The sequence below is a fragment of the Motacilla alba genome, chromosome 1, assembly GCF_015832195.1.
Source record: "Motacilla alba alba isolate MOTALB_02 chromosome 1, Motacilla_alba_V1.0_pri, whole genome shotgun sequence".
In the NCBI taxonomy this organism is placed as follows: Eukaryota; Metazoa; Chordata; class Aves; order Passeriformes; family Motacillidae; genus Motacilla; species Motacilla alba.
Window position 1 is genome coordinate 69,035,847 of NC_052016.1, and position 27,633 is coordinate 69,063,479.

General features: G+C 37.1%; 1 long non-coding RNA gene across 1 annotated transcript in view; it reads left to right on the forward strand.

The window, feature by feature from the left end:
• LOC119704419 overlaps positions 1-23,941 on the forward strand; it is a 40,538-nt gene extending 16,597 nt beyond the window's left edge. The window contains exons 2-3 of the long non-coding RNA XR_005257968.1: positions 17,443-17,531; positions 23,827-23,941. This is a non-coding gene — a long non-coding RNA (uncharacterized LOC119704419). The remainder of the gene's footprint in view (positions 1-17,442; positions 17,532-23,826) is intronic.
• Positions 23,942-27,633: the final 3,692 nt, after the last annotated feature.

Genomic DNA, 27,633 nt, shown 5'->3' on the forward strand with positions numbered 1-27,633 from the left:
TGTAATTAAAAATTCTGGTTGTTTGGGGTTTTTTTTTTGCACAACACCTTGTATACAAAAATAAGATGGATGGCTAAGATTAACACTTGCAAGTAATAAAATCTGGAGACATGAAAATGATTCGGAATCTGATTCATCAAGAATTACATTTATGGTTTGTAGGTGCTTTTAAATAACTCATTCTCTGCACCTCATCTATTTATTCTACAGGCAGCTGTTAATGCTGATTTCTGCTTTAATGTATTTTTCCTTGTAGACACAAATTAGTCAAAGTTTTGTAAATAAGTAATCCAGTAAGCTTTGGGGAGCTTCCAAGTGCTAACACCAGTTGAGATATTCTTTTAAAAAATAAGAGTTCACAATTAACAAAAAATCCTGGCTTTTATTTTTTTTTTTTTTATTTTCTTAATTATTATTTTGGGGATGAAGAAACTGATATGGAGAAAAGGGAAAACTTTCCTGTGGCCTTTTGAAGTCTTCTGCTAGGCTCAAAACACATGTCTGGAAATTTTGAAATGTCCAGATGTGGTCCTTCAGCCTCTATTCTTCCTGTTGCAGAGATGAAAGTAATCCAACTCTTCCATTTCTTCTGGTGAGAGCTTGCCTGAAACAACTCTGAAGTAGAAACAACTTCAGGATCAGATGCTGGGGTGGGAAACAGAGATGAGAAAGAGGGAGAATTTGGATAAAGTGCTAGGAGTAAATAGGCAGGCAGAGGGGAGAATGGAAACAATCAAGCTGTATCAGCTGAATCTCCCTGAAGGCAGACAACCCCTGATGGGCCAATTACTTCATCTCAGCAGCAGGAGACAGACATTTTCTGTGGATCCTAGGCCAGTAATACTTTAATGTTGCTGAAACTTGTTGTCAGGTGGCTGCACATAGCACAGCTGTGTTCAGAGATACAATTTCTGCCTAACAGTGATTGAAAACCACTCATCCATGGAAGATGGGGTACAGAAACAGACCAGGCAAGACTTCTTTGACAAGCAAAGTAGTCTGCAACAGACGAGCAAATTCTGATTCCTGTATTTGCTGAGAGGCTGAGGGGAGACAGGAATGCTATGCCTGTACTAGTAAATAAATGGGTTCAGGGCCTCTGCATCTAGTTCTGAGGCCAAATGGGTTTAAATGGCCTGGCACCTTGCTGTGACCAAAGCAAGGTGGCTATACCTAAACCAAGCTAAAATGGAGTAGTCCTTGTCTTCAGCTGTCCTTGAACTGTGCCTGCCATTGTCTGGGCAAGAGGTAGGTGCTGTGGCCCAGGACCCACTGTGTTAGAGCAGCAGAGTAAGAAGCTAAGTAGTATGGATGGCTTCAGTGTGTGCTCAGCCTGTCTGTGCCCTAGCCATTTCCTGATACACTCACACAGAGATTATCAGCAAGTTTTGTGCCTGTTGGGATACTTTCTCCTCCGTGATGGTATCAGACATGAGTTGTCTGTGCCTTGATTACATGCCCTAAACTACAGAATTGCCATCAAAAGTGTATTTAAGTGAACTGCAGGGAGAATTCTCCCATGTTTGGGAAGACATGCACAACAAAAAACCCGTCCTGCTACACAACCTTTACACCCAAGTTGCTTGCAACCTTTATTAAAAGTGAAAAAAATGCTTATATATAGGATGCATGTGAATAAAAGCATATTTATTTATAGCTATTTTGTTTAAGTAAAGGGAGCATTTTGCCTAATTGAAATGAAACTCCCATGCAATCTTAGATAAAGACATGCAGAGGTTTAAGGAGAATACATCCTCCTGGCACACAAATCTACACAATTGACTCTTAGGCCCAATTGCAGTGTCTAGAATGCAGTTTGGAAACCTCTGGTTAGTTGAAGATGTTTGTGTGATTTATTTTACAAAGCAGTAGAACTGAATATTTGAAGTGCAATACTTGATGAGAACTTTTTAGCTGGAGTTATGGTAAAGCATTTGTTAATTCCTGCCTTTTGAACTATTTAGTTAGAAAGCAAATTTTCATGAGCAATGGAAGATCATTGTCCAGGCAATGACATTATTCCAGCAGGATCTCAGAAATGAGTAACATATATGACAGTTTTCTAACATACAGAACACTATGAAGAGAAACATCCTTCTTCTTGTACCTTTTTGTGTGCCCTCCTTTGTTCACAAAGAAAGCTTCTCTTTTGACCTGATGTGGAAAGTTCCAGGAACATTCTTTTTAAAGAGTTGTTTTGCAGATCATTTAGGTGGTTTTGGAGAATCCATGGAAGTAAGTTTTGCTGAAAAATAGTTTGTTTAAAAGATTTTGGTTGTTTCATAAATACTTAGGAATAGAAGAGCTTCTAGGGTACATTTATTTGTATTATTTGTAGTCTAACAGGCCTCTTCTGTAAATAGTTGGATCGTTAATTTATAAATAAAGTCACCTGATAGTATTTTTGGTTTCTAAAATAAGAAATCTTGGTCGAGACTGTTTGTTTAAATTGTGGTATAACTAATTGTACAGCAACATGAAACAGTTTAGCTGAAAAAATAAATGTTACTTCTCCGAAAATGGTTAAGAAGAAGAATTTTCCCTTTGTTTGTTAAATGTAAACTTTTTCAGCAGTCTAAGAGTAAAAAGGGAGCATGTTTGCAACTATGAAAGTGAACTATAATTTCATACCCAAGGCTTTTCTCAGGAATGAACAGAACATAACAAATTGCAATTCTGAACTGTAAATACCATGAGACAAGTCACAGCTTGTATATAAATTGTATATTAAGAACCAGAAGGTGGTATTAGCTCTAATCCATCAAGGTCAGACCCACCTGTGCCTCCCTCTTGACTCCTTCCTTGCTTCATTAGCTACGCAGCAGCAAATTTTGAAGGCACAGTGCCATCTCTCCCCTTGAGTCTGTGGTTACCGCTATCCTCTTCTGCAAGGAAGCTGGTCTTACAGTACTTGTGCCAGTACCCGAGCAAATGAGTAAAATGTAGAGGATGCTGATTTTACCATCTTTTCAATCAATGTCTATACTCAGAATAACATATTCATATGACTGCACAGACAGATGTGCCCATCTTTTTTTTTTCCTTATATAGTATATTTTATTCTTATTGATATCCAGCATGTTTTACTCACAGAAGAACAGAGGCAGTCACTTAGAGAGGTTTACCCGTAAAAGGACTCAGCTCCCTGCACAAGGTAACCTACTTATTTGGTCTGAGTTGTCCATCCCAGGTTTCAAAGGCTGTATCTAAATGATGTGACTAAAGAGTCCTTCCCAATTGTCATGCCAAGGTGTGTAACACAGTCACACCCTGACTCTGTTGTGGGACAAGACTTGGTGATATTCCCAAGTGTTGTGGTCAGAGTCTGTTGGCAGTGTTGATGATAAAAACCAGGGTTGGCATTCAATCCTATGTTCACCATTTCCACAGCAGCCACAGTTTTTTTTTTTTCTGCTTTCACGGCACTGAACCAAGCTCATGATAGGATCAGTGTAGCATGATTTAACTATAAGCCACCTAATCTTTTTTCCCTCCCTTTTAGTGGGCTTGAGATACAACAGTGCCATTAACTGGAAACAGTAAAGGAGAGAAAGCTTTTTAGGGCACAAATGAAAAGTGATGCAGCGCAATAATAAACCTGTCTTTTCTCGTCTGTATCCAGAAACACAATACTTTGCTTGGATTTAATTTTTCTTTTATTGCTTAAATATGCATTGCCAGTGCTTACACAATGTTTTTATCTTTTTATTTTCACAACGGGGATTTCATGTCTTCTGTATAATTGAAATGTGTAAAATTACTGTGAAATCTTACTGAAGCATATGCTGAATTTAATATGCATAATATTTTAATTTTTCTACTGAGAAAGAAAAACACTTAGTAGTGTTAGTATGAAACTTAGATTTCATACAACCCTCCATAATTTATGCTATCTGTCCCTGATTTGTGGAAGAGTCTCAATATTCTTACTCATTATGTGAACTATAAAAAAAACTTTGCAGTAAATCTCAGCATTCATATTAGGTGTTATTGTGGTTTGCCTTACTTGCACATATGAAGTACCAGTTTTGACTTTCAGACCCAGCATCTCCAATTTGTGAGTGAGCATGCTCTTGTTTTTTCATGCCCAATGCTATAGCACAGATCATGTATTTCCTGGGTAGAAATCTCAATGTCTCTTCAAATATGGCTATAACTCGCTTCATAACTTGGTTATGACTACACTCAGATGCTGTCAGCTCCTATTTTTCGTGCATGGCTGCTGTGTCTGCAGTCCTTTCAGGATGCTGCATTTCCTGTTCATTGTGTTCCAGGAAGGGCAGCAGATTTCAGAGAGGAGATGAAGACAGTGATAGCATCAGGAGGTTTAGCTGCAAGGTATGGTACATCTAAACAGTTTGAAATACAAGCAAGTGGAAAGTGCTGTGAAGAAAATTATGGAGATAACAATGAATGGGAGAAAACATCAATTGTATTATTTGTGGAAGAGGTTGATGTCATGGTTTAGGAATGGTCTTCCTCAATTTAGTAATTCCACTAAAAAGAAAAACACAAACTGCTCCCATCCCCGCTCTGGTGGGAGACACAAAAAGCAGAGATTATGATTTAATGGAAAAAGCAATGAGACAAGAAGCTGAACAGTAGTAGCAACAACACTGACAATAGAAAAGAGAAGATGATTTATGTGCACAACCAAGCTGAGACAATGGACAATGGCAGCAACCATTACACAGGCAACCCTACATGCCTATGCTTTTCCTCCCAACTGCAAGCTCACGTCCTTCTCAGAAGGAGAAATCCCTTACTTCCCCACACTAGTGATGATGTGAGGTGGTATAGAATAACAACCTAGACATGCCCACATGGCTGCAAAGTCCACCCCCTCATGGCTACTGCGAAAATATTGTGTCTGTCCTGCATAAAACAAGAACAGTTGGGAAGCATGAGAAGGTAACATGGAAAGGTAGCTAAAGGAAAAGATTGAGAAAAAGGAATTATGTGTGAAAATGGAAAATTGTATACCTCATGTATCACTGAGTATCTGCTGCAAGACATTTTGAAATTAATGAATGTGATTTAACTGGGTCTATAAAGATAAAATACACAATACAAATAGGTATTTCATTGGACCCTTTACACTTGGTTCTAGAAGATGGAAAATAAGTGATGTGTACTAAAATCTGATAGAATTGCTGGTAAGACTTGAGATATGAGAAGGAAATATGAAGGTTTTAGGAAGTGCATTTGTTTTGTGATGAATTTCAACTGAGGAAAATAAATGGGAAAATAAATTTTACTTAGGAAAGGAATAAGAGAAATATGAAGTAATTTTGGATACAAAAAGGCCAGAGGGTGAAGTTTTATCTAATTTCCTTTGATTTAAGGGCAAGAAAATTTACCCAAATAAACAAAAATTATTTTCTATATTCCTGATTCTGGATTTATATAATTTATGTTTCAGTTATACACATTGTTTCCAAGTAAATTAAGTTATTTAACTTGGAGATTGAAGACATTTAAGTCATTATTTATTTAGATTGTCCTATGCATACATAATAAATTTTACATCTTTATTGTGCTAAGATGAGAGCTAGGCTGTGCACTGTGGGCTTTATTTTAATGAAGTTCAATGGCAGATTTTGGAAAGCACTCAGATCACTGGGGAAAAAGATAGAAGTCACAAGGTAAAAGCAAGCAAGTTCTCACAGAAGTTTCATTTATAAATAGATATGCAAGACTGATTCCTCTTAAGTTTATATAGTATTGCTAACTTCACATTATGCAGCCATTTGGGCTGAATGTATGGAAGATTCTTTTTTGTAAGATTAATAAGAAAATAAGATGTAATACTTTTTTATCAGAGGGGCTGCATTTAATTCTCTGGTGACATCTGATGAGACTGTATTTATGTCATTTTCAATGCATCTTTAGACCTGTTGCTATATAATTGTCAGAAGTATTACATTGAATCCCTAGATGACCGAGAACAACAAATATATGGGATCACTATTGCCCCTGTAGCTTTAACATTTTTATTGCAGCAAAGTCATAACAGGCACATTGATTGCTCTGTCCCTATGTACGCACATCAAGTCTTACACATTTTTTTTGATTAAGAGTTTTAAATCTAATAGTTAGATAGGATAGTGATAGGATGGTTTTGTTTGGAAGGGACCATTAAAAGCTACCTAGTTTAACCCCCCCTACCATGAGTAGGAACTTCTTCAACTAGGCCAGGTTGTCCAGAACCCCATCCAACCTGACCTTGAACACTTCCAATGATGGGGCATCCACAACTTCTCTGTCCAGCTTATTCTGTGCCTCATCACTGTCAGTGTCTTACTCCTGCTGGCCACATTATTTCTGATACAGGCCTGGATGCCACTGACCTTCTTGGCCACCTGGGCATGCAACTGGCTCATGTTCAGCAGCTGTCCATCAACATGCCCAGGTTCCTCCCAAAGAGGTCTTGCAGGAGAGATTGGATGACCATATGCTATTCTCACAGACAAAAGTAATGCTTCCACCTTTGAGTAGGTGCCAGGCAGTATTGGAATAGTATAATGAAAAAATGATTTAAAATATTTAATGAAGCGCTCTTTTTTACTGGAAATCAGACCTTTGTTGGAAATGGATCTTTCATTTGGAACGTGTCCATTTCAAGAGAGGAAGAGGTTGAACAAACAATTTAAACTTTTTGTTCTTATTTTGCCAACACTGAGTGTTTTTTTTTGGAATTATTTATTTCATTTTGGTTAGTGTCTCACATGATACATGTTTTTCATACCTATTTTTGACACAAAAAATGGAAATTTTCAATGAGTTTTCCTAGAACTTTTTACTTAGACTTCTTTGTTTTTTAATTTCATACCAGTTTACAAATATTTTCTTTTCTTTCATATATTATAATTTTTTCTTCTGATAATTTAAAGAAATTCTCAGCTCACAGAAATCTTGTGCCTGAACTACCATGCTTTATATCATTTTAATGAAGGCAAATCTTTTTTATGAGACTTGTACCTTGGAGTCTTGGCTTGTTTGCTATTTATTGTCAGTGTACCTGAGTAATTGTCTTTTTTTTTGGTACTAGACAGTTGCAGAAAAGGCAGACTACCTGCATACATATATATATATATGTATATATATATATATATATATATATATATATATATATATATATATATATATATATATATATATGTATATGTATGTCTATGTATACTCACTACTCTGGCCCTCTGACAGGCTTATATATGTGTGTGTGTGTGTGTGTGTTTGTGTTTGTGTATTCATTTTCACAGTTTGTTTTTTTTTTGCAGCCAATGACCTGTGGTCTTGGATTAAATTAGATATATTGGCTACTTCTTTATATTATTTTTATTTATATTATTTTTCTATCAAGGATTCAACAACAAGGCTTCTGTCATGGTAAATAAAGGTGTCATAAAATTGATAAAAATCATATAATAATTTCATACAAAGATCAGTGGTTCAGTATCTTTTGTAAAAATATTTTTGCATTTATGCAAAACATATTGTCTAGGTCTCTGGCATGTATTCATATCTGTGAGACAGTGTCCTGATTTCAGCTGGGAGGGAGTTAATTTTATTCCTAGTAGCTGATGCAGTGCTGTGTTTTGGATTAAGTATGAGGATATTTTTGATAACATGCTGATGTTTTGTTTATTGCTAAGTAGTACTTTCTCTGAATCAAGGAATTTTTAGTTTCCCATGCTCTGCCAGTGAGCAGATGCACAAGAAGCTTGGAGTAAGCAAGCCAGGATAGCTGATCCAAACTCATCAAGGGGATATTCAGTATTATAGAATGCCATGCTCATTACACAAAATGGGCACAGTTAGTTTTGAGGATGCTGCTCGCTACCGGGGGATAGGCACGGCATCAGTCAGTCCATTACTATTATTATTGTTATTATTAGTAGTATTGTTATTATTATTGTTGTTGTTGTTGTGGTTATGGTTATTACTAAAATATTTTACTCTATTTCAATTATTAAACTGTCATCACACTGCAGAGTGGCTGTGGTGCTTAGTTGCTGGCTGGAATTAAATCAAGAAAGATACAAAGTGCAGTATTTGAACTCTTCCTGGATATGGCTATGTCATTATAGGAAACCCATTACAAGACAAAATTGTTTCTTATCTTTGAATGCTTTTGTTTGCAAAACTGTATTTTGCACTCTTTTTCTCATATTCCTCTCACATAAAGGTAAAACATTAAATATTTGCTTATTTTAGCCAGGACAAGCCTCCCATGTTTCGTTTGCAGAATCGCAGAATCACAGAATCACAGAGTGGGCCAGGTTGCAATGGACTACGTCTGGTCCAACCTCTCTGCTCAGGCAGGATTATCCTAGAGCACATGCCACAGGATTGTGTCCACATGGTTCTTGAATCTCTCCAGTGAGGAAGATTCCACAACCTCTTTGGACAATCTGTTACAGTCCTCAGCCATTGAAGAGTAAAGAAGTTCTTGTATTCCGGTGGAACTTCCTACGCACCAGTTTCTACCCATTGCCCTTGTCCTACTTCCGGGCATCATTGAGAAGAGCCATCCTTTTGACACCTCCCTTCAGGCTGTAGACATTGATGAGGTGCCCTCTGAGTCATCTCTTCTGGAGGCTGAAGAGGCCCAGCTCTTCCAGTCTTTCCTCATAAGAGAAGTGCTCCACGGAAGGGGTGCCATCTTTCAGGGACTGAGTGTGGTTGGCAGAGCATAGGTGGTGACAGAAGGGTGCTTTGACAGCCACTGGGATGACCAGTAGTGCAGAGGTCTAGAATGCATCCAGGGGCTCCAGTTTGAAGTTAAAAGGAAGGTGGTTAAGAGACAAAGCTGTGGTATAGATCAGGGCCAGAGACAGTGCTGGAGAGCTGAGCTGCTGTCGGGCTTCTGGAGCACAGACTTACAGCTCTGGAAGGAACCAAAATGCGGTCCTGGGCCATGGGCGGGATGGCCAGAGCACTGGAGGTGGCAGGCGGGGATGATGAAGTCTATGACTGACCCCAGGATCCTAACATTGTTACGGATAGATCCTGAGTTCTTGTCCCAAGGACAATGTGTTCCTCTGGAGCTATATCCCGAGTTCAGTATGTGAGGCTCAGCTTCCATTACTGAAATCTGCATGTAAAATAAAGGACTAGGTTTACTGGTAGAAAGATAAGATATGATCTGCTATCAGATAATGAAATCTAAAGCTATCTTAAAATTTGCATTTATAAGATTTCACACCAGGTGTTCCACAGTCTCCTTTGGGACAAAAAAACCATCGAATCATGGCAAAGGATGTCACCATTGATTTTATTAAGATTAATCTAAAACTTATAACTTCTTTGTCTCATAACTTTCTTATAGAAAGTTAAAGTTATTATTAATATTTTTAATCTTTAACATCTATTTTCAGCTGTTTTTGTTCAGATAATTATAGGTATCCAGGCAGCTATCTATCTCGTAGACTTTCTTTGTTTCAAATATTTATATTTAAACTACTTTCCTCCATATGGACTTATACATCTGATATTCTTGTATCCATTCCTATACTGCACCCTTGCCATTTATTTTTTCTTTGCTTCTTTAGAAAAAAAAATATAATTCTATGCATTCTTTTCTGAGGCATGTGAAAAAAGAATAGTGCATGTGCTACAAAGATAACTTAGGCTTTAGCTGAATTCTCCTGAATCTTTTTAAATTTTCTTCCTAAATAAATTTTCCACCAGAATAACCTACAAAATTGCAGAAGAACACTCTCAAATCAAAACAGACAAGGCAAATGGAAAAATGATTTTCAGTAACAATAGCTGGACATATGTTATATTATGAAATATGATGAAATGGTGTGCATTTTTAAAGAAAGCTGCATTACATTCCTTCATATTCTTCCACTGCACTTTATCACCATCACTTTTAAAGTAGGAATAACCCTCTGGTGCTTCTGATCTAAGTATCATGATTTGTTTTTGTTTGCTATAAGCTAGCCCTCAGCAATGAAACTAATGAGCCTAAGGTATATTTAAGTACCTAAATCATCATGCCTAAATGCAGATTTATTTCTTTAAGCACACTATATGAGAATTGGTTTCCTTAAATTGCTTATATAAAATCCAGATGCAGGGATTATAATATGTTTCAGTTTTACTAAAAATTGTATTTTTGTATTCTGTCTTTTCAGTGTGGATGTCTCACATACCCTTTGTTGTGCATAAATATGGTTTGAAAGTTGTGCACGATAATGCTCTTGAGAGGCCAGAATGTTTATTTTTCATGGTTATTACAATCGGTTCACGTATAACAAAGTTTTGCACTTGATAGTTAAGAGTTGTAGCTTTTACATTTAATGACAGCTGAGAAAGGTGGTTTTTCAGTCTGCTGTTCTGTACAAAAAAGTATTCACAAGTCAATGCTAAACAGATAAGATATTTTCCTTTTCACTTTTCTTTTGTTCTCAACATCATGGTTCCGAGTACACACAATTGCAAATATATTTTTTCCTGGGTTGTCAGTAGTTATACAACAAAGAGCAGTCTGGAGAGCTGGCTTCTCCTGCTTTTACAGTTTAATGATGCCACATCAGATTTGTAAAATGCTCTCTGTTTTTCATAAGGCACAGACAGATGCCCAAGTTAGGATTCCTTGCAGTCTGGACAGTCTTCTATTGCATCCCAAGTCTCTGAATCTAACATAGAAAAGGAATCTGTGAGGAACCCTGGATTGCTACTAGGCGGTAGAACATTTTGACTCACATTGTGTTAATCCTAAAATGAACAAACTCAGTGATCTGAGACAAGAATAGAAAGCAAGTTGCATATTATTACTTAACAAAGTTTTAACGGATTCTCTTTAGGACTTTGGTTTGATATACTTGACCAAGTGGCACAAATGCTGCCCAAAGACATTCCCGTGTTAGTTTTCAGTCTCTCTCAAATGTTTCATTGTTTTGCACCTGTGTGGAATCCCACCCTTAAGGGGAAGGGAGCACACAAGATTTATAGATGCTCATGATGGAAAGGAATGATAAAAGTCATAGGGTCCACAAAAGCTTCCAAAGTTTTATTAGTAAATTGCACACTTGACATGGAAATTAGTGTGTTTGTCCCTGATCTCTCCATATGAGAAGGAGGCAGTGGATTTTGAACAGAAGGGTAGGGTGAAAAGGAAGAGAGAGAGGGAGATGGGTTAAAGAGGGAGAGAGAGAAAGAAAGGAAGATTGAAAAAGAGATCAACAATCTTGACTCCAGTATCATTCCAGCTGAGATGTTAAGGGTCTTGTGGGTGCCACCTGGGTACCTTTTTATAGGTAACTTTTCCACGCCCTGGAGATAGCTTCTGACTTCCTATGCAAATGAGTAATTGTGCATAGTCTGTTCTTTTAGACCTTTATAAAAATGGTTCAGAGGGCTTTGTGGATGTTTGGTGGTCTTGATCATCCCCTGTAGTCCATGCCCACTTCTTGACCTCATTTCTGTGTTTGTACTGTACTGTGTTATGCTTATGTCCAGGAAAAGAACAAGGTTGTCTGTCCCAGGAAAGTGCTGCCCTCTGTATGGCCCCCTTCTCCAGCCACATATTGCTCTTTCTTACAGCGGATTCTGGCTCTGCAATGATATGTGTTTGAGGCATGCAAAATAGTCGCCTTACCTTCTAGGCTGCTACAACCTCCTACACCTCCAAGACCTTTCCTAGGTAGCAATCCTTCCCTTTCATAGAGTACTTAACTACTTGACTGATTGCAAGGTATTTACGACAATTTGCTTGTTGACCAACAAGAGAGTTCTGGGCCTCCACCCCCCTCCACATTTATCAAGGTGGCAGTTAATTATTTAGTACCTACTTTTCAGCCACTTGCTGAAGCAACAGTAGCCTTGTGACTTTCATAGGTGCTAGAGTTATATTTTTACTAATCAGCAGTAGATAGGATAGAGTCTGGGAGAAAAGAAATAATGCATGTACTTTGCACTGTGCTGCTTCTTTTTTTTCTCCCCGGAAATCAGTGGGTTTTTTTTGTTTTCAGACAGTTTGTTCTTTGTCACTCCTGCTAAAAAATGCATGTGGAAAGAAAGGAAGGCATTGCATAGATTAAGGCACGTTATTCACTTCAGCAATTCTGCTTCTGTTTTGCAGCACAGGAGATTACTTTATCTTGGAAAATCAAAATAAAAGTTCAGCGTAGACAGTGAGGAATACAATAGGAATACTGTAAAGACTTGACAGATTGTTGAGTTAGATTAACTTTGAGAAATATCCCAGTCTTTAATAAATAAGGCTTAAATGTGGAAATCATCATTATTGATGAACAACAGTGAAGTTAGGGCTTCAATGCATCTCTAGACATGCATGGAAAAGAAGGATCTACTCGTAGTTGCAGACCTTGAGTTGAGTGAGTTATATCAGTGGACCATATTACCATATCTTTGAAATCTTGTCTTTTCTGCCCAAGATTTACAATTAATTACACACCAAAAGACTAGAATCATGTTGATTTTTTTTTTTTTAAATAGAGAGTAAGTATTTATGCTCTAACACATTATAAAGAGAAGAAGCTGAGAAAAGGATACTGGCAAAGATAGAAACACAGCATTCAATATTTTCGTAATTTTGCTTTCGGATATAATTTTGTCTTTTTAAAACTAAGTATGGTGCTCAGAAAATCCAAAATCTGCATTATTTTCACATCAACAAGATCTAATATTTAGTTCCCTTTGTCCTTGTGCGAACACAAATGATGATTTTAGGATTCATTATGAAGTTTTTAAAAAGCCATTCAACTGTATTCTTCTATGTCTAAGTGATTATATTCTCTCCCACTGTATCTACAGAAAAAAAATCTTATTATAGTTACAGGGATGTGCTGGCTTCTGTGTTAATAATCTAATTTGCTTATTCAGTCCTTTATCGGTTAAGATTAGAAACATTGTAATGGCAGAGTAATTTAAGTGGTTCCATTAGTCTCTTTTGAAGGAACCATTGATTTTTAATGCTCTTACTTCCTAAGCTCATTTTGTCAAGGTTTTATTTACCATTAGCTTCAAATCCTTGCATGTTAATGTATTTATTAGCCTCTGGAATCCTGTTAAGAGTCTGTTTTAACAAGAACAATGAGCAAAACAAACTGTTTGGCTTGGAATTTACATGTTCCATGCAAAGACTAATTCATGAACGTTCATATTTCTGAAATTAAAGAGCTTTTGTGTTTTAGGAACACTGATACAAGGAGACTGCAGAACACTACAGAGAAAGAAGACTTTTGCTATATATTTCTCAGCCCTTCCCATTTCTTTGGCCTGGTCATCAACCAGAGCTGCTAAGAGATATTATTCTTTTTTTACCTCACTGTATTTTGTAATAACAATTCATAGTCTGGCATGCATCCAGACAGAGGGTTCAAAGAGGATTGGTTTAGCAGTAAATTTAGCCCTACTCCAAACATTGCATTATTTCCAAGACTGTATAATCGTCATGTGAGAGGGAAAGGTATAGAATTAGTAACTGCTTTAGACAGCTGGTTTCCTTGCCCAAATCCTGCCACATAGCAGCCATTTTTTTCATTCTGCAAACCCACAGAGAACCTGCTTCATGTTCAACTGGCAATGGCTGGAGACAATTTGAGAACTGTGGAAGAAAATGACGACTTCCTCCACAGGTCTCTCAGCCCTTGTGCTCTGGAAGTGGATAATATAAATCTGATGTAGAACAGGAGTAATTTTTGCCAAGCCCTGAACACAAGGGAAGAGGTGACATGGCTCTGACTAGACAACCTAAAAGATGGCAGAATGTACATGTCTGCAATCCCCATGTTCTTTGAAAATTAAGGTCTTTTCTGCAATGCTGATATAAATACCCATCTGATAATTAGGGTTAACCTCATATCTATTGTATTATAAGTATTTGTCATCCTTTTGACCATAATAAATTAAATCTCCTTCTTAGAAATTTTCATTTGAAAATACTCGAACTTAAAAAGAAAACAGTAATATATTTGTCTGGGATGTATGAGAATTGGAGATCTTCACTGCCTCAGCCTTTGCATGTTTTATGCTGTAGCTCTACCGATGACCTTTAAAAGTGGAGATCAAAAGTTTGCTGTCATGGAGCATGACAAAAGTATGTAAACATGGCCTTTCTTAAGTCTGTATCTGGTATTAGAAACTTTTTGTTGTTGGCTGGTCTCAATGGCTGCATTTCAGTTGAAGGCATTGACAGAATTGGGCCTTGATCTTTATTTTAAACTTTTTGGTGGCTTGGGTAAGTAATTGTATTGTAGCCTTTATGGATAAAGCTAACAGAATCTAATTCTCAGCTGCATTCACATGTGTCTCATAAAAGTTATGAACTGGCATTGCTTTCTTCACACTTTAGAATGAAATTTGAACAAATGGACATACTTTTTGCTAAATTCAGTGACTGGTGTTTTGGTAGATGTGAGTGCACACAGCGGATTAGTCTCTTCAGGAGGTGTCTGAACCTCAAATTTGCATGTTCGTAAGACAATTCCTGTGGTGGTCAGCTTATCCAAGATGGGAGCTCCTAGTACATGCATAAATCTTTCAATACATTAAGTAATACAAGGACTACAAGCAAAAATTCTAGATGATACAGAATCTTATGATAATAGAGATGCTTTAAGTTAGATGAACCATACCCTAAGAGTAATTGTTTCTCTTCATTGCCTGGAAAGAGAATGCCGATATTTAGACAGAGATGTCTTTTTGATAGGTAGGATAAATCCCACTCCAGGTATCCAGAAGGTATGTTTCTTAATCTTGCTCTTGATCGTGTAAATTAACAGTCCAGGTGCTGAAAGACATTTAAATTGTAATGAGTGCCAACTGGAGGCAGAAATTTGGATAAGTACTACAGTCATGGTGTCCAAATGACATTTGTTGGATTTGATTAGACATTCCTCATCCTCACAGAGCAGCTGGGCAAAATGCAAAGAATTCATTTACTCAATGCATGGACAAAACATGGCCAAACAGCTCAACATCTGAAACCAAGAAAGGTGCATACAGAGTCAGGGTGTAATGTAGCTTTTTTATGAATGAGAGAATTGTCAAAATCTAATTTAAATAGCCTAAAATGTGAGCATACTAAACTGGTTTATTTTAAAATGAGTCTTGCTCAAAAATTAATCCTTTATTTTCAGTGATATCTTCTTCTCTTTAAATGAATCCATGGACATGAGTATACCACTGGCTAACAGTTACAAGCTTCTGTTTACTGATCTGTGACACATGCCTGTTTCTCTTTAAATTAAATGCTCATTATTACCCTGTTCTTCAGGGACCTTTAAGTCATGCTCACAGCTTACCCATCATTCACTGCTGCCTAATTCTTATTGCAGTCTCTGCATTGCTCCAAAAAGCCTTCTCCAAGAGCAAAGAGCTTTAGAAAGGGTTAAGTTCTAAATGATGTAAAGGAAATCAGTGCCTGTTAGCCTTGGCCTCTTCTTTTTCAGCAGCAAAATCCCAGTGTCTGTCTCTAGAGATGGTACTGACTGGCTTAACTGTCTCTTAGCTAATTTGCATTAAATGGGTGTCTGGTTGGACCAAACTAATATTGACTCAATTATTTCCTTTCAATGAAAGAATAACTGCTGAAATTCAATCTATCATGACAGTTCAGAAAGCATGTCAAATTTCACTATTGTGAAAACTATTTTTGATTGAAGCATTTATTGCTGTTTAAAAGGCTCATTCATACTGTAAGTTGTCATGTTTCTGCTATTTTGTTATTATCAAGTTCCAAGGATTTATTTGACAGTTTTGAAATCAGTGCCAAATTAAGGTGATTTATTTCAAAATATATATGATCTTCACAGTTTATGAGCTTGTACTTATTCTTTCCAACTTTTCAAAATAACTATTCCTTGAAAATTACTAAACTGCATAATATCCAATAAAACTTATATAGCAGCAGAAAACATAATCATCTGGATTCATGGTGTCTTGCTGTTTGTGCCAAATTTGCTCACTGCAGGAAGTCACAAAGTCATGAGGTGAAAAATACTTTGAAATACTTTCAAACTCTTAGAGTTATTTCAGAAAGCTTTGATTAAATAGAAAACATGGTATGATTTCTTGGTTTAATGGCAGATTTTTCGAGGGTTTTTTAAAATTAAACTTGCTTTAGTATCAGGCACACAGTGCTCCGAGTTATTGTGAATGATCTTATCAGAAAATATTCAGGACTATTGAATCAGCTGGTGTCATTGCTGGAAACTTTGTATCCTGTAAGAAAGGCACACCAGCATTCTCTGAACTGACACAAGATTGGAGAATAGTAACAGACTTCAGACTGCTCAGTATTTTTGCACAAAACCAGTGATGATGTGGAGATAAAACGAGCTATTTTTTTTTAATTGTAATTGGCATTTTTAAATCTGACAAATATTTTTCTAGGAAGTGAAATCAATTTGATTACAGTATGAAAACCAAATGTTAGATTTTGAAAACATGTTCCACAATGTTCTTCTTACTTTTTAGCATTACAAGAATTTCACTTATATTTTTCATTGTTCATTACTGAGAGGTAAGCAGATATTTGGGTTTCAGAAGTACAAAGTCATTCAATTGATGAACAGCATCAGGCAGCAGAATTAATTAGGAAACAATCTGGAAATATTTTTAATTCTAGTTCTGTAATAAACACTGGGAACAGGAAGAGCAATAAACAGATTTAAAAATTTCAAACCAGCAAACCCACTTTATCTTTCATTGGAAAATATCAAGAATAAAAATGTGGTAAATGTTTCATTTTATTTTTAAAATATTGATATTTGTAAGTAAATTAGACCAAATCCTTAATCTTCAGTATATATTTTAGTGTTGAAAAGCAGGTACTGCAGTTCCTATCTTAAGTTAAATAGTTAAAATGCTATGGCAAAAGGTATGCAACAAGGAGATTCTGCCAGCAGGTCTTTCATGTCTTGGCAATTGCATATAAGTCAGTAACAACAGAACAAGAACTCTTCATCTTCTCATTTCTGTAAACTAAGTTACAGAGGAGCGCATGTGTCACAGGTCGCTGCATGGGCTTGGCACTAGTCCAAAATGCAGGTCAATAAGGCATAACCCCAATTTATCAACAACATGATCTCTGGCTAATATGTCACAAAGTCCATATGATGACAAAAAATTCAATATAATTCTAGAAGGGAGCTGTGGTGCTGCACCGTGTAGTGATCAAGCTCTGCCATTTGTTGAGATGACTTTTCAGGGCAGTAGAACTCAGGCAGAACAAGAAACTTTCCACTATAGATAATTTGCTGGAGGAAATCAGCTATTTACTCAAGGCTATAGTAATATAAACAATATGGCTAGAAATGTGGGGGTTTTTTTCTGTGTCTGTGTGCATGAAAGCATTATACTCAATACCTCTGAGTGAATTTATGACATTATATTAGGCAAGAAATATATGATACCGTGTAACTTATCTGCCTTATTCCAATTTATCTGCTGCATTTTTTCCAGCCTGGATAAACATAATTGCCTGTTCCCAAGGAGTCTGTGGGCTATCATGGTGCTATGCTGACACGTTGGAAATGATTAATGAATGTGAGGTAGGAGAAACTGGACTGAAATGGGTACAGACTCAGTCCAATTAGAAAAAAAAAGTAAATTAAAAAAAATTGGTGCATCAGAGTGCTTCTAATTTTTCACCTCATTGTTATAGATGGCCATCAAAAATTCACACAAAATATTTGCACAACAATTATTGGGTGGGTTTGGTTTTTTTTTTGGTTTTTTTTTGGTTGGTTTTTTTTTTTTTTTTTTTTTTGTGCCTTGCAAGGCAAATGAATTAATTTATAAGCCATATAATTTTCACCAAGAAGGTACATCAAGACAACCAGCTTTGCTCATCCCAGAGAATGTCTATCAGTCATAGATTTATAGAATCACAGAATGTGCTGGGTTGGAAGAGATCCATAAGGATGATCAGAGTGCAACTCCTGGCCCTGCAAAGGACCATCCCAAGAGTCACACCGTGTGCTGAGAGCATTGTCCAAACAACTTTTAAGATCTGTCAGGCTGGTGCTGTGACCACCTCTCTGAGAAGCCTGTTGCTGTACTCAACCATCCTCTGTGTGGAGAATCTTTTCCTAATATCCCACCTAAACCTCCCTTGACTCAGCTTCAGGCCACTCCCTCAGGTCCTGTCATTGGTCACAAGAATGAACAGATCAGTGCCTGCCCCTCCCCTTCCCCCAACGAGGAGGTTGAAGGTTGAAATGAGGTCTCCTTCTCCTCCAGGCTGAACAGACCAAGAGACTTCAGCTGCTCCTCATCTGGCTTCCCTTCCAGACCCTTCACTGTCATTTGAGCCAAGCTTTCATGGAGTTAAAAGGTGCAGAACTACACCCCTTTTAATTTTCAAAACTGTTTTTTCTAGAAGACCTGGGTTTCCCTGGTACACAGATGCACTCTGCTGTACTTGACAATATTAAGTTAAGCTGCAGTTCACAGTTCAGCTGTAGATGTGAGGTGGAGTGATATTTCTTCTGCTACTTCAGTTACTTATATAAGTCCATACATTTTAGAATGCCAAATATATTTTCACAAAAATTTTGCAAAAATCAAAGTGATTTTTAAAATTGTGAATAATACCATAATAGATACAGTAGGTGATGAGCTAGTGATTGCAATGCAAAAATTCCTTTTCTTAGGCTCATACAACAAACAGGAAGCAAAGAGCTTTGTTCAGCCTTGCTTCAGATTAAAGTTTCTGTCATTCATGAGCAAATGGCATTTAAAAACTTTTGGCACATAAATCACAGTGCACTTATGTTATTTGTTTCTCAGGGCATTAGTACTTTGTTCTCAATGTGCTGGGTCAAAGGCTTACCTAAGGCTGTGTGAATTCTCTTATAGGTCTTCAGAAATTTGTAAATATCCTTAGTTAAGGGCAGCAAGAACTTTTGCTACTTTGTCATCTGTGATCAAAGCTGCAAAATTCTTTGTGCTTTACATGATGGCAAGCCTTAGTTATATGGCAATTATAATTGTTACAGACATGTTTTACAGTGCTTCTAGCCATCATCTGATACTTAACTCACAGTATCTGTCCTTGTAAATCGTAATTAAATGCCTGCCCAGTTTCTAAATTTAAACAGTCATCTATCATGGCTCAGCAGTTGTCTCTCTGTGCATGGACCTCCCCCCCCCCATGCTAACATGCAGCATGTACCAGCGCTGAATTTAATGCTGTGCTCAGCTTCACAGGAATTGGCAATACTGGAAAAGTGGAGTTATTCTGGCAGCATAATATTCTCTGTGAGGAAAAGCTGGGTGATTGCCTTCCTTCTCTCCCCTGCATACTGCCTAGAATTTTTATGCTCTTACCAATTGTCTTGAACATTCTTGATGCTTTGAACAATTAATACAAAGCACAATTTCGGAAAGTAGATGTTGGCCAAGATAATGCAGTCGTGAAATGTAGGACCTCTAGTTGCCTGAATATATCAGTATAAAAGGCAATTAAAACATAAATCATGAAATGCACTCGTGTTAAAAGTTTAACTCTCCATAAAATGTATTTATCAGCATTTTTTATAGTAAGTACATCACAAATTGGATGTAGAGATAGGAAAAATGAACTTGACAAGGTGAGGATTTAAAAAAAAAAGGTGAAGAAGGTAATAAGCAGAGAGGTTGAAAGTGAAAAAAATATTAATTTAAATCACAGAATTGTAGAATATCCTGAGCTGGAAAAGACCCATCAGGGCAATTGAAGTCCAAATCCTGGCCCTGCAAATGACCAGCTCAAGAATCACACCATGTGTCTGAATGCATTTTTCAAAGGTTTCTTAAACTCTGGCAGACTTAGTGTCATGACCACTTCCTTGGGGAGCCTGTTTCAGTGCCCAGCCAACCTCTGGGTAAAGAACCTTTTTCTTATATCCAACCTAAATCTCCCCTAACAAGGCTTTGTGCCAATTTGGAAAATAACGAGTCTGAAAGCTGCTATTTTTACCACGGTATTCACAACAATAAAAAACAGATGTCATGAAATAAGGTAACAAATATTACTCTTGAATGTAAATTCTTAACATGTGACAGCAGAAGCCCACTAATTGTCTTCAGTCATGTCACAGCTATAATAATTCTGTATTATTATCGTCTTTCTCCAGAAAACATTTGATGATTTCAGTGGGAGTGACTCCAAACTGTAGTTTGCTCTCCTGCATGTTGCTTAATGATTTATTCTGATAGGTGATAATGAGAAGGGGCATCTGAATGAGTTCTATTTCCATCTACTTTCCCAAATACTTGTATAACCTTGATTGGGTGTGGTTTACTTTTCAGTGAGCCTAATTAATTCCTTTTTAAACAATCAGTGTACATATCATGCAATTTTTAGAGCAAGATAGTGTGCAACCTCATGTGCAACCTGAACTCTTCAATATCAAACATACTTTCGGTGTTAGGATTGTCTAATATTTGCACAGATGCTTTGCTACCATGCCCAGGCTTGGCAGTCCTCCAGCCATCTCTTACTTGTATCATGCATCAGTCAATGGCAGATTTCTGTGTGACTTCTTTATTTTTCAGGTTTATATGGAATGTGTACAAGTTTCATATTTCAATACTATATGACAGTCAGATTTGGAGCATATGTTTGCATGTTCCTTTCATCAATGGCATTGATCCACACCCTTACAGTGTCAAAATATAGTGCTGTTACTTGTGTCTCTGCCAAAACTTCTAGGGGAGGGCTTTTTATTCCAGTGGATTTCTTTGCTCATCAGAGTAAGAAATGTTCATGATCAATGGAATGAGGATCATATCAATTAATAAAAAAGGAGAGATATCTGGACGTTCTAGCAATGGGGAAAAAAAAAATCTAGTATGATATACAAACGTCTATTTATGTTTTCTGCTGCCCATGTTAAGGAAAACTGACATTAGTTTTTTGGATGAAGTCTTGTGTTGTGGATAAATAGTTTTGTTGGGGTTTTTTTGGTTTATTTTTGTTTTTTTTAATTTTATTGTGGAGAGCATTGAGAGAACACCTTAACCCTGCCTAGGGCTCTCCTAAAAGTAAGAGAAAACAAGTAAAAGTAAGAAAAAGTTGTAGGAGACCTATGTGTGTACTGGCGTATTGTGGTCTGTGCTGTGACTATACATGCTCTGAGGGAAAAGTTCAATGCAGTCAAAACTGTACCCTGGCAGAAGGTGACAGGAAGGTTCTGGAAGGGAGCAGTGCCCAAACAGCACTCCCAACTTGTTGGTTTGAGATGCAGATGTGCAGTTTGGTGAGGCAAAATGTTTTAGCTATATGAACACATGACATGCTGGGACAGCTGACATTACCAGCAATTTCTGATTTGTTTTATTTGCTGATAGAGGCACAGCAATTTAGTTCATTCTCCTACTCCAAGACAAGTTTTGTCAAGGAAGGTATTGTATTACTGATGTGCACTGTCTGGTAAAAGTTTGAAGCAGCTCAGAAGATGGTAATATGGTCATCAGGTATCTTTTTGTGAAATATTATGATGAATTTTAAAGACATTCAGAAACATTATTCAGAAAATTTTTGAAGTACTATATGATGGTTGGGTGCCATTTTTTTATGCAGAAGCAAGAACAGGCTCAATTTTTTTTTCCTTCAGATTGTATACTTGAAACATGAACAGGACCAAAGGGATTATTTCCAAAATACATTAGCTTTGGGAATTTTATGATGTCTGCCTGGAGTGAGATTTAACTTCTTCCAGAACATTTATTTATCTTTATAATTTTATAGTCTATCCCCTTCTTACTATTGTTTGAAACCCTCTCTTTTACCACATGTAAGTAGCAACTTAATAGTAACATAATTAAATTTGTTATGTAAAAAGAAAATGCAATCCAAATAATTTTTTTTTCAGCATATAGTTGATGCTATGGATGAAATTATAGCAAATTACAGAATTTCTGACACACATTTCCCAGATGTTTATACAATATCCTACCATAACATTTAATCACAGCATTGTATCTGGAATTTTTGCCTGTTACAAGTAATATTGCAGCTCTCCTGGGGGAACATTTCACAACTTATAATTGCAAATAGATGAAGAGATACCAAGGCATAGGTATAGATTTACAGAAATACTGAGATACAGAGGTGCAACTGGTGGAGAATGTTTTAAACCTCTATGGTTCTGGGCACTAACTGAGAAAAATCTATTAATTTTACTTTAAGGATTGCAAGGATTTAAAATGGTCCCTAAGCACATCTAGATGTCAGCTTTGGTTACAATTTTTTTTCTACATTTTTTTTAACTTACTTAAATATTCAGCTATAGTTTCTAATACTTTGGATTGTGCTCCCTGTGAGGGGAGACTGAAAAAATGGCCTTGTTGAGTCCAGAAAATCAAAAGTTTCACGGTGACCTAATAACTTCCCCCAAAACCTATCAGAAAAGTTCCAAGAGAATAGATCTAGGCTCTTCACAGTGGTGAATGGTGTAAAGACGAGAGACACTGGGAATAAACTGCGAGGAGAAAAATTCACACAGAGTATAAGGAGAAATGTGCATCAAGCACAGAATTGACAGGTGGTCAATGGAGGATCTTGTCCTGCTTTACTCTGAGCTGGTGCAGCCTCAGCTCCAGTACTTTGTGCAGTTTTGGGCACAACAATATAAGATATCAAACTACTAGAAAGAATCCAAAGGAGAGAAATGAAGAATGTGAAAGCCTTAAGTGAAAAACATTCTAGGAGGGGTTGAGGTCACTTGACTTGTTCATCCTGGAGAACAGAAAATGTAGGTAACACATAGAAGACTGCAGCTTCTTCACAAGGTGAAGAGGAGGGGCAGGCACTGATTTCTTCTCTCTCTCTTGTGACCATCAGCGGGACTCAAGGAAATGGCATGAAACTGTGCCAGAGGAGGCTTAGGCTGGATATTAGGAAAGGTTTTTCATCCATAGGGTGGCTGGACGCTGGAACAGCACTCCAGGGAACTCATCACAGCACAAAACCTGCCGGAATACAAGAAGCATTCGGGCAATGTTCTCAGGCATGTTCTGTGACTCTTGGTGTGTCCTGTGCAGGGTCAGATAACTCAATGATCCTGTTGAGTCCCTTCCAACTGAGGATATTCTATGATTCTGTGATTTCTGGCCTGAATGGGCTTGCTTTTTTTTTTTTTTTTTTTGTGTTTTTTTTGTTTGTTTGTTTGTTTGTTTTTGTTTTTGTGTGTGTGTGTTTGGTTTGTTTTTTGGTTTTTGTTTTTTGGGGGGGTTTTTTGTTTTGTTTTTGTGGCAACTCGTATCAGGGACCTCTTCTAGCACAAAAAGTTTCTGCAGAGATGCATATATGACTTCTTACCTGGTCTCCAAAACCGCTCCACAGTTTGCAAATGTACCATGTCAGTCAAGTTTCTTTGTTAGCTTGGGAGTTCCTGCTGTGATTCAGGTTGACTGGCAGGGAGTGACTCCTGTCAATCAACTAACCATTTCTCATGAACCAGCCAAGTGTATACTTCTAAGCCCTTCCAAAAAAAAGCAGTGCACAGAGCTTCTATGCATTTTTCAAACAATTTCAAATAGTACATAAAAGGCTTATGGCAGCATTTTTTCAAAATATAAGTAAGGTGGAAAATATCTTACTGTTTATACACTGTACTAATGCTAGAAGGAAGAAGAGCTGAATATGTTATACTAAAACTTAGAGTGATATTTACCATCTTTGATGCAAAATAAGATGTGTAGGGCAAAATGACTTTTTACTTTTTCATCACCACAGGTCTGAAATTGTAACTTGTCTTGTATTCAAAGATAAGTGTGTACTCAAAGATAAGTGTGTTTTCTAACCACTGTGACTAGGTAGCTAGGGGAAGCAAAAACAATTTTTTTTTTTCCTCCTAGGAGTTTCAAAGGATATGAGTAAAGTACCTCTGGAATGCGGTTTCTGTTGGCCTAGAAGAGCAAGAATAAAGAGCTGATTCAGCAGAGCTCTACATATAATAAAAGTGCCAAGGACAAATGACATGTGTTGAAGATTGCTTTACATGAAAACAGTTGTAGCTGTCTCCTTTCTGTCTACCACTGAAAGGTAACTCAGGCAGCCTATCACTCTGGGTAAATACGACATATTGTATCTCATATTCACCTCAAATCAGACAGTGTGAAAATTACTTCACAACCAAGCGGTACATTTTTCTAAGGTGCATCACACCACAAGCTATAATGTGTCCATATAGAAAGCCTGAAATACACACAGCAGTGATTTATGTGGCATGCAGTTATAACAAAACTAGTAATAGGTGTGAAAAAGAAAATACACAAAGGAGATATTCTTCCATTCTCTCTAGGAAACTCCATGCCTCGATGCAAGTTGGATTTCCAGTCATGTATTTACACCTTCTCACAGTGTGTATGGTTATGACAGTGATGAATTTACACTGTCAGTTTTATGTATTTAAACTACCATCTAAAAATACCTGAGGAGGTTAAAATGTTTACCCATTGGTGCTTTATTTTTTTGCAGTAATAGATAGCATATTCAAAAAAAGAAAGAAGAAAAAAGAAAAAAGAAAAGAAAAAAAAAGAAAAAAGAAAAAAGGAAAAAACCCTAACCACAAAAACCCCACTTGCTTAGAAAGTAGTCAATAAGTATTTAACATAAGTATCTCTGAAATATTACCATTTTCATAAGAAACTTGAATAGTATTCTGGAAAGACTCATGAAGATTTGATGATATATTTTTTCCTCAAGCATAAGTATGCTCATGAAATGTCATAGCAATGCTCATAGGATATTTCCTGAAACACACATGAGAAATCTCTCTGAAATTGTCATGTAATATTTATGATATTTTCATGAAATATTTAACAATGTATAAAGAAGAAAGCACATTGAGCTACAGCTACAGTGAAATAGCACATGAAATAAAACATCCATTCATGGAGAGTTCCAGAAGATTCATTCATGAGCTCAGAGTAGCTAAGATTGGAAGGGACCTCTGGAGGTGATCTACATCAACACTTCTGCTCAAACGGTTGGACAGAACCAAACTCATATGATTTTGGAATGTTGCCAAGGTTGGAGAGTCAGCAATCTTCCCAGGCAATCTATGCCAGAGGTGATCAACCTCACAGTGAAAAAGAGTTTCTTGATGTTCAGAGGGAACTTCCTGTGAGCATTGCCTCTGGTTCTGTCACAGGACACTGCTGAGAAGAGTCTGTTCCATCCTCCTCACACTCTCCTTGTGGTTATCTAGGTAAACTGAGATCTTCCCAAGAGCCTTCCTTCCTTTAGGCTAAACATTCTCATCTCTCTGCCTTTCCTCATTGGAGAAATGCTCCAAACCCTTGATCTTTTATTGTTGCCCTTCTTTGGACTGTGTCCAGTATGGCCATGTGCCTCTTGTACTATTTCAGGTGTGTCCTCAGTGGTGCTGAATAAAGGGGACGAATCACCTCCCTCCACCTGCTGTCAATACCCTGCCTAAGGCAGCCTAAGACAGCCAGTGCTGCAAGGGCTCATTTCTGGCTACGTCCAAATTGCTGTCCACCAGTAACTCCAGGTTATCCTACCTCATCTTCCTGGTCCATCCTTCCTAAGGATCTCATATCCTTCCATTACAGCACTCAGGTCATGCGAGCCATCACAGATCTTAAAGATAAAAGCAGTTTGTTGACAAACAGTTGTGACATTTGTTTCAAATACCTAGGAAATTGTTAATGAGTATCTCATGGAATTTGTATGAAATATATTATAAAATATAATGCAAGGAAAAGTCATAGTCAGTGAATAAAGTGTAAGTTTAAAATTGTTCAAATAACCCAAGTACTCAGAATAGGGACACTGGGCACCTCTGAGTCAGTGCCTTTGGCATCTGTCGTTTGGAGGAAGAAAAGTTTTTTTTGGTCCTTGCTTCAACTTAAGAACCTCCCCTACTATGCATCCCAGCAGGATTTGTAGGGAAGCTCTCTTTTTTATTTGAGACTATGTGGTATACAGTCATGGAACAAAGCAAATAGCATTCAGCAAGAGGCAGTGGCAGCTTTCCCTTAGTCTCCCAAATGCACCCTTTACAGCCATGTGATGTCAGTTAAGGCAGGAGATAAATAGTTTCTGTAATCCAAGAGGAAGCCCATGAAGTTTTACTAGAATTAGCACTGCAGAGAGCAATTCATCCCACTTGATGTCTATTTTAGTCTGGGATGTTATTCCTTATATAGGGAGGATAAGTGATAAGTGGTCTACAGAGCTAAAGACAGAGTAAATGGATCATAACCAATGACTAATGTCTAATTAAAGATTTTACAGGTCAAGTAAAAAGATGTGGATTACCCAAAATTACAAGGATATTTCAACAGCACTAATGTCCATAATGTCTGCAAACAAATATATTTTTAAATTAAATAGAAATTGTGGCAATTGACATCTTGAATTTTTTCACAATAAAATTTAAATAACAATGGTGACATTGGGAGTGAAGACAATCAACTTTTGAATGAAGAGGAGCAGTAGAAATAAGGACATGGATTCTGGCTCTTGTCCTGCTCAATGTGGGACTTAAAAATCACAGCCTCTGAGAATTTTTAAACTTTAAAATCTATACAGATAGCCAGAGCTGCAGAAAGTATTAGTTCCTGCTGAGGAGTTTTGGCTGTTTATATCTGAAGTTTACAGTGATGTTCATAGTGGTGATGGCCACAGTTTTATAAATATATAGGGAAGATTTTATGCTGACTTGCAGTTCTGAAATGACATGCTGCACAGAGCTCCAGAAAAATGATATTTTTTTCCTTGATATTCTCATACAGTGCCACTGATCAATCTTTTCCTCCCATAAATGAGCCCATAAAAAGTTTTGAACTGAGGCAATATTTCTGTGTTCAAATTATTAGAAAAATAATTGATATCACATTAGTGCTTTTTGGGATGGAATATTTTATCCAGCACTAGGAGTGCTAAAGCTTCATTTACTTCTGTGGTTGAATCACGTCCTTATGCATAGATGCAACTTCACAAGCTGCTGATCTATATGTCACTTCACATTTTCTTCTGTACTGCTACAAGGCAACTCCTTGTCCAAACTGACATACACTAACTGACCTTAAGAGAGGAAGTATTTTGTCACTAGTCTCAATTTCTGTACTGAAAGATAGAAATGAAGATCTGTATCAGAACGTACAGAAAAGTATGTACCGTACAGCAGAAAGCAAGGAATTGTGAGAACTTGGAAACTTAAGCATTTAACTTGCTACTGGAGGACTGTGGTCCATTAAATTCACATAGTGAAGGGTAAAATTCCTCTGAGAAATATGAATGTTGCCAGTGCAAATGTCATTATCAAAGTAGTTTACTTTTGTTCCTTTCACAGGAGACCACTCAGGATCACTGATTCATCTCATTCTAACTTAGACATGATAAAAAGTATCATAAGAATTGTGTCCTAAAAGAGCCCATTCCATTTCATTGATCAGGAAGAAAAGAGTAGGTGTCTACCTTAGATGTAGACATCCAGATAACTGATATCTGAACCTTAGTATAATGCCCTCAAAACACCTGTATAGAATATTGTGGAGAGGTCTATACAGTGCTAAATCTGCTCTGAGCAATCTAGCTGTAGCCATTAATGTGGAACACTTGTTTCATTATGACTAGGGCACCACAATTCAGCACAAAATGTTTTCCATGTGATGACAAATTGTAAAATGAAT